Below are 8,551 nucleotides of genomic sequence, written 5' to 3' on the forward strand. Positions count from 1 at the left end.
TGAGTTTGCCAAGGCATGGTACCCCAACCTGGACCTGACCCAGTTGGCCACCTTCTGGCAGGAGGCTGGTCCGGAGCTGGCGGTGGCGGCCCCTGAGCTCACCCGTCGCGCGGCAGCGCTCGCCGACTACACCAACACCGTCGTCTTCATCCCTGACCTGGACGACGAGGGCAATGAGGTGACGCCCAGCTGGTTTGGGCTGGACCCGGCACGCGAGGAGGACTCGACGGAGGAAATCGCCTCCAGCGATGAGGGCGACGACGATGACGAGTATGAGGAGGATGACAACGACACGCCGGAAGATGGAGCGAACGGCCAGCCTCAGCCCCATCGGGCTTCAACCAGCGAGCCGCGGGTGGCTGCGCCGACTGCCGCCAATGCTGACCAGGTCGAGGCCACCCGGTCGGCCGCTCCACCACCCGGCGCCGCTGTCTCTGCTGACCCCTCGGACCCGCCTGCTGCTCCTTTGGCCTAGGCGGCCATTTTTATCTTGTCTTATCCTATCCTCGTGATCTTTTGAATAATTTCGTTAAATGCACACGATTCCACTCACTGGGGGTGTAAGTTAAGCTTAATGAATGCTGGCCTCGGGCCTTTTGCAATGTACATATAAGTTTATATTCTTGTTCAATTTTTGCTTTCCTCTCTTTGGCTTTCTTCTATGCCGCGTTCTCTTGGCCGCCTCCCTACCAGCCGGACAGCCACTCTACGGTCTGTGGCTGGGTCAGGTACTTGGTCATCCTTCGGAAGGGGCAAGTTACTTGAGCCGCGTAGAGTGTAGCTTGATCGAGTGATAAGTTGGCCTGCCGGCTGCTGAGCAGCCGGGCGAGGGAGGCTAAGAGCTGGCTAGGCCTAAGTTGGCGTTCTTCCTTAGTCGAATTTCGTGTGGACAACGGTTCCAGCCTTTAGTTCCTCGCCAGTCGGACAGTCGCACTGTGAGCCGTGGCTTAAAGCGAAGAGAGGGCTTTCAGCGCTGGCACACTACTAGTCGGCTCCGGCTGGTGCGAACTTAGGCCAAGGCGGCGAGCCCCTGGGCTGGCTGAAAGGAACCCAGACGGGGCAAGAATAGGAAAAACTCAAGTCATGGCATAAGCTTAACTCATAGATAGATAAAAAGGTAGCCCCCGAGTGCACCTCGGGGGACCTGAGGTCTTTTACTTAATACAAAAGTTGGTGTGGTACATACGCTCGAATCAACTGTAAAACGGGCGGAGCAGATTTGCATTCCATGGCCACTTCGTCTCCTCGCCGACTGTGCATCTCTTGCGCACCCTGGGCTTCTGGGCGTCGATGAGGTAGTACGAGTTGTTGCCCAGGGCCTTGCTGATGATGAAGGGGCCTTCCCAAGGTGCCATGAGCTTGTGCTCTCCGGCTGATCGCTGGATCAGGCAGAGCACAAGGTTGCCCTCACGAGAAGAACACGACCTAACCTTCTTGTTGTGGTAGCGGCGCAGGCTCTGCTGGTAAATGGCGGACCGGCTGCATGCTAGTAGTCGGGCAACTTCTAGCAGATCGACGCCGTCTTATTGTGCCTCTTTGGCCTCCGCCTCCGTGTACATGGTGACCCGAGGCAAGTCGAGCTCGATATCCGTAGGGATGATAGCCTCGGCATCGTACACGAGGAAGAAAGCCGTGAAGCCGGTTGATCTGTTCGGCATGGTCCAGAGGCTCCAGAGCACGGCCGGCAGCTCGTCGATCCAACAGCCGTCCGACCGCTCTAGCGGCTCGATCAGGCGGGGCTTGATGCCGGACAAGATGAGGCCGTTTGCTCGCTCTACTTGGCCGTTTGACTGCGGGTGGGTGACGGACGCTAAGTCCAATCGGATGCCCTGATTCACGCAGAAACGGGCAAAGGCGCCTTTGGCGAAGTTGGTGCCGTTGTCGGTGATGATGCTATCGGGAACACCATATTTGACAGTGATGTCGGTGATGCATCTCCGTCGTATCTATAATTTTTTATTGTTCCATGCCAATATTATTCAACTTTCATATACTTTTGGCAACTTTTTATACTATTTTTGGGACTAACATATTGATCCAGTGCCCAGTGCCAGTTCCTGTTTGTTGCATGTTTTATGTTTCATAGAAACCCCATATCAAACGGAGTCCAAACCGGATAAAAACAGACAGAGATCATTTTTGGAATATTTATGATTTTTGGGAATTAAAACCAACGCGAGATGGTGCCCGAGGGGGCCACGAGGCAGGGGGCGTGCCCCTGACCCTCGTGGGCACCCCGTAAGGCAGTTGATGCTCTTCTTTTGCCGCAAGAAAGCTAATTTTTGGAGAAAAATTTGGGCGAAAGTTTCAATCCAATCAGAGTTATGGATCTCCAGATATAAAAGAAACAGTGAAAGGGCAGAATTTGAGAACGCAGAAACAGAGAGAGACAGAGAGACAGATCCAATCTCAGAGGGGCTCTCGCCCCTCCCACGCCATGGGAGCCAAGGACCAGAGGGGAAACCCTTCTCCCATCTAGGGAGAAGGTCAAGGAAGAAGAAGAAGAAGGGGGGCTCTCTCCCCCTTGCTTCTGGTGGTGCCGAAACACTGCCGGGGGCCATCATCATCACCGCGATCTACACCAACACCTCCATCATCTTCACCAACATCTCCATCACCTTCCCCCATCTATATTCAGTGGTCCACTCTCCCGCAACCCGCTGTACCCTCTACTTGAACATGGTGCTTTATGCTTCATACTGTTATCCAATGATGTGTTGCCGTCCTATGATGTCTCAGTAGATTTTCGTTGTCCTACCGGTGATTGATGAATTGCTATGATTGGTTTAATTTGCTTGTGGTTATGTTACTGTCCTATTGTGCCCTCCGTGTCGCGCAAGTGTGAGGGATTCCCGCTATAGGGTGTTGCAATACATTTATGATTTGCTTATAGTGGGTTGCTTGAGTGACAGAAGCATAAACCTGAGTAAGGGGGTTGTGGCGTATGGGATAAAGGGGACTTGATGCTTTAATGCTATGGTTGGGTTTTACCTTAATGATCTTTAGTAGTTGTGGATGCTTGCTAGAGTTCCAATCATAAGTGCATATGATCCAAGAAGAGAGAGTATGTTAGCTTATGCCTCTCCCACATAAAACTTGCTATCGGTCTAGTAAAGTAGTCAATTGCTTAGGGACAATTTCACAACTCCTACCACCACTTTTCCACACTCGCTATATTTACTTTATTGCTTCTTTATCTAAACAGCCCCTACTTTTTATTTACGTGCTCTTTATAGTCTTGCAAACCTATCCAACAACACCTACAAAGTACTTCTAGTTTCATACTTGTTCTACGTAAAGCGAACGTCAAACATGCGTAGAGTTGTATAAGTGGTCGATAGAACTTGAGGGAATATTTGTTCTACCTTTAGCTCCTCGTTGGGTTCGACACTCTTACTTATCGAAAGAGGCTACAATTGATCCCCTATACTTGTGGGTTATCAAGACCTTTTTCTGGCGCCGTTGCCGGGGAGTCATAGCGTGGGGTGAATATTCTCATGTGTGCTTGTTTGCTTTATCACTAAGTAATTTTTATTTGCCTTTCTAAGTTGTTTTCTATCTTTAGTTATGGGTAGAAAACGCAAAATACCAAAAAAATTAATTGTACCTACTGAACCAATGGTTGAAGAACCACTCAAAATCTATCACACTCCTGAAGCTTTTTGCTTGGATCATCTTCGATCCCTTTGTGCTCGTGCTGAAACCCCCACTAGCTTAGTTGAGGGAAAACCTTTAGGTGAGCATGCTTGTTATGTGCGACACCGTATATCTGAAAAAGGGAAACTTTTACTGGATCAAATTCATCATTTGCAATGCTATGCTTGGAATTTATGTGAAATATATTATTTTACTTGTTGTTCTGAAAACCCTAAGAAACACCTTCCCTACCAATGTGAGTTTAGTGATAATGGAATCATATCTTCGTATGCTAAGGGTGTTTATAATTACTATGATGTTCAACAAATTGAAGAATTTGTTGCTTTTAAGGGTGCTTATGAAATTGCTTATTTGATTGAAAAGTATGATGCTACTCTCTGCAAATCTGAAAATTTTGCCATATTTAAATATTGTTATGATAATTATGCTTATAATGCCTATGTTACACCATATATTGAGGACTCCTCCGTTGTCCAAGAAGAGACTAATATTTTACAGGAGCCTATGGAAGAAGAAATTGATGAAATTGTGAGCTCATTGGATGAAAAAGATGACAAGGAGAGCGAAGAACTAAAGGAGGAAGAGCGGATTAGCTACCCATGCCCACCTTCTAATGAGAGTAACTCTTCGACTCATACATTGTTTAATTTCCCTTCGTGCTTTTGAAGGATGATTGCTATGATCCCGTTGATTTTCTTGAAATACCCCTTTTTGATGACGCTTGCCATGCTTGTGGCCAAGATGCCAATATGAATTATTCTTATGGAGATGAACTTGCTATAGTTCCTTATGTTAAACATGAAATTGTTGCTATTGCACCCATGCATGATAGTCCTATTATATTTTTGAATTCTCCAAACTACATTATATCGGAGAAGTTTGTGCTTATTAAGGATTATATTGATGGGTTGTGTTTTACTACTACACATGATGATTTTGATAGATATAATATGCATGTGCTTGCTGCTCCTACTTGCAATTATTATGAGAGAGGAACTATATCTCCACCTCTCTATGTTACCAATATGATAAAATTGCAAGAAACTGTTTATACTATGCATTGTCCTTTACTATGTGTGCATGAATTGTTCTTTTATGACATGCCGATGCATAGGAAGAGAGTTAGACTTCGTTGTTGCATGATATATGTTACTTTGTGCTCACTACTAAATTACAAATCATTGTTAATTAAAATTGGCTTTGATATACCTTGGGATCCAGGTGGATTCATTACCTTAGCACTATATGCCTAGCTTAATGGCTTTAAAGAAAGCGCTACCAGGGAGACAACTCGGAAGTTTTAGAGATCATTTATTTCTGTTGAGTGCTTTTATACAGTTTAAAAACAAAAAAATAAATAAATAGGGGAACCAAAAACTTTTCAAAAAGGAAAGTGAAAGTGAGAGAGACAGGCATTGTTGAAATGGGAGAGCTCCTTGAACTTTGTTCATGCTCACGGAAACTTTGTGAATCTTAATTACATAAACTTTTCATCAAAAATAATTATCCCCTTGTACAATTCCATTGTATTATAAAAATAATGTGCCAAGGTTTGCCTTTAGGATGTTTACAATGCTTGTTGGTTTGTGCGGTGCAGGATAAAAACTTTGGCTATAGTGCATGATTTTACATTTTTTTACTGGAACGTCAAATGGTTCTGATTTTTTTTGCACTATCTTGCTGTACAAATTGTTTATTTTTCCTAATTTTTGTAGAATGTTTGGGGTACCAGAAGTATGGTGAATGTTCATATTGCTACAGACTATTCTGTTTTTGACAGATTCTGTTTTTGATGCATAGTTTGCTTGTTTTGATGAAACTATCAATTTCTATCAGTGGATTAAGCCATGGAAAAGTTATATTACAGTAGACACAATGCAAAAACAAAATATGAATTGGTTTGCAATAGTACATAGAGTAGTGATTTGCTTTATTATACTAACGGATCTTACCGAGTTTTCTGTTGAAGTTTTGTGTGGATGAAGTGTTTGATCGAGAAGGTCTCGATATAAGGAAAAGGAGGAGAGGCAAGAGCTCAAGCTTGGGGATTCCCAAGGCACCCCAAGTAAATACTCAAGAAGACTCAAGCGTCTAAGCTTGGGGATGCCCCGGAAGGCATTGCCTCTTTCTTTAACAAGTATCGGTATGTTTTCATATTCGTTTCGTTCATGCAATATGTGCAAGTCTTGGAGCGTCTTTTGCATTTAGCTTTCACTTTTATTTATGCACCATGCTGGTATGAGATAGTCCATGGTTGATTTATAGAATGCTCATTGCACTTCACTTAAATCTTTTGAGTATGGCTTTATAGAATGCTTCATGTGCTTCACTTATATCATTTGAAGTTTGGATTGCCTGTTTCTCTTCACATAGAAAACCGCCATTTGTAGAATGCTCTTTTGCTTCACTTATATTTGTTAGAGCGTGGGCATATCTTTTGTAGAAAGAATTAAACTCTCTTGCTTCACTTATATCTATTTAGAGAGATGACAGGAATTGGTCATTCACATGGTTAGTCATAAAATCCTACATAAACTTGTAGATTGCTGAATATGATATGTTTGATTCCTTGCAATAGTTTTGCGATATAAAGATGGGGATATTAGAGTCATGCTAGTGGGTAGTTGTGGATTGTAGAAATACTTGTGTTGAGGTTTGTGATTCCCGTAGCATGCACGTATGGTGAACCATTATGTAACAAAGTTGGAGCATGAGGTATTTATTGATTGTCTTCCTTATGAGTGGCGGTTGGGGACGAGCGATGGTCTTTTCCTACCAATCTATCCCCCTAGGAGAATGCGCGTAGTACTTTGTTTTGATGACTAATAGATTTTTGCAATAAGTATGTGAGTTCTTTATGACTAATGTTGAGTCCATGGATTATACACACTCTCACCCTTCCATCATTGCTAGCCTCTTCGGTACCGTGCATTGCCCTTTCTCACCTCGAGAGTCGGTGCAAACTTCGCTGATGTAGCCAAACCCCGTGATATGATACGCTCTATCACACATAAACCTCCTTATATCTTCCTCAAAACAGCCACCATACCTACCTATCATGGCATTTCCATAGCCATTCCGAGATATATTGCCATGCAACTTCCATCATCATCATATAGATGACTTGAGCATTCATTGTCATATTGCTTTGCATGATCGTAAGATAGCTAGCATGATGTTTTCATGGCTTGTCCATTTTTTGATGTCATTGCTACGCTAGATCAGTGCACATCCCGATACACCGCCGGAGGCATTCATATAGAGTCATATCTTTGTTCTAGTATCGAGTTGTAAGTAAATAAAAGTGTGATGATCATCATTTTAGAGCATTGCCCCAGTGAGGAAAGGATGATGGAGACTATGATTCCCCCACAAGTCGGGATAAGACTCCAGACTTTATGAAAAATAAAAGAGGCCAAAGAAGCCCAAATAAAAAAGAGGCCAAAGAAGCCCACTGTCGGTGTCAAAACCGGCGGATCTCGGGTAGGGGGTCCCGAACTGTGCGTCTAGGCGGATGATAACAGGAGACAAGGGACACGATGTTTTTACCCAGGTTCGGGCCCTCTTGATGGAGGTAAAACCCTACTCCTGCTTGATTAATATTGATGATATGGGTAGTACAAGAGTGGACCTACCACGAGATCAGAGAGGCTAAACCCTAGAAGCTAGCCTATGGTATGATTGTTGTTCGTCCTACGGACTAAAACTCTCCGGTTTATATAGACACCGGAGAGGGCTAGGGTTACACAGAGTCGGTTACAATGGGAGGAGATCTTCATATCGTATCGCCAAGCTTGCCTTCCACGCCAAGGAAAGTCCCATCCGGACATGGGACAGAGTCTTCAATCTTGTATCTTCATAGTCCGGGAGTCCGACCAAAGGTCATAGTCCGGCCATCCGGACACCCCCTAATCCAGGACTCCCTCAGTAGCCCCTGAACCAGGCTTCAATGACGACGAGTTCGGCGTGCAAGTTGTCTTCGACATTGCAAGGCGGGTTCTTCTCCAGCCCCATATACTTGTAGAATAGTGTCTGGCTTCTGATAAATGCTGCGCTCCTTGGCTTCCACGTCCAATAAAGGCCATCTTCCACGTGTCGAACGAATGCGAAAAGCCAGGGTATTTTTACATTCCCCCCTAGCTGCTCAAATAAGCTGCCTATATAAAAAGAGACGAGGATCTAGATCCGAACCACACCATCTCCCCTTCGCAAGCTTTCATCGGAGCGCTTCTGACCAGAAAATCCATTCCATCATGGATGGCCGACGCGGCTCCTCTTCTCGCGCTCCCAGCCCCAAGCCTGGGGATTGGGAGAGATGCTCCGTCCCACATAGCAAGCTAGTAGTGCTTCAATCCAAGGGTCTACTCCCAGCGGCATATATGGTCCCAGTTCGATCCGGGATTGTCACCTATGGTGGCGGAGAGCAGGCAGAGAGCATCCCCAATCCCTCTCAAGGAGAGCAGGTGTGCCTAGTTCCTTATTTAATAAGGGGACTCAGATTTCCAATTCATTCGTTTCTCCGAGGTCTACTGGAGTTCTATGGCCTCCAGCTACACAACCTCACACCTGCCTCCATACTGCATATTGCGGGCTTTGTGGCCCTCCGCGAGCTATTCTTGGGCGTCGAGGCCCATTTCGCACTGTGGAAGAGGTTGTTCTGCCTTGTGCCTCGCTCTCCGGAGGGGTCGATTTATCAAGTGGGCGGAGCCGAACTATGGCGCATCGCCGGGACCGGATACCTATCCGGTACCCCTAAGAAGGCATCCGAGGACTGGCCCTCGGAATGGTTTTATATGGATGACGTCCCCTTGCCGGACCCTGTGCGGATTGGCCTCCCTGAGTTTAACAACACTCCGCTAAAGAAACGCCTGAGCTGGCGCCCACGGAATCCTCA

This window comes from Triticum aestivum, chromosome 4B (genome assembly GCF_018294505.1).
Source record: "Triticum aestivum cultivar Chinese Spring chromosome 4B, IWGSC CS RefSeq v2.1, whole genome shotgun sequence".
Taxonomy (NCBI): Eukaryota; Viridiplantae; Streptophyta; class Magnoliopsida; order Poales; family Poaceae; genus Triticum; species Triticum aestivum.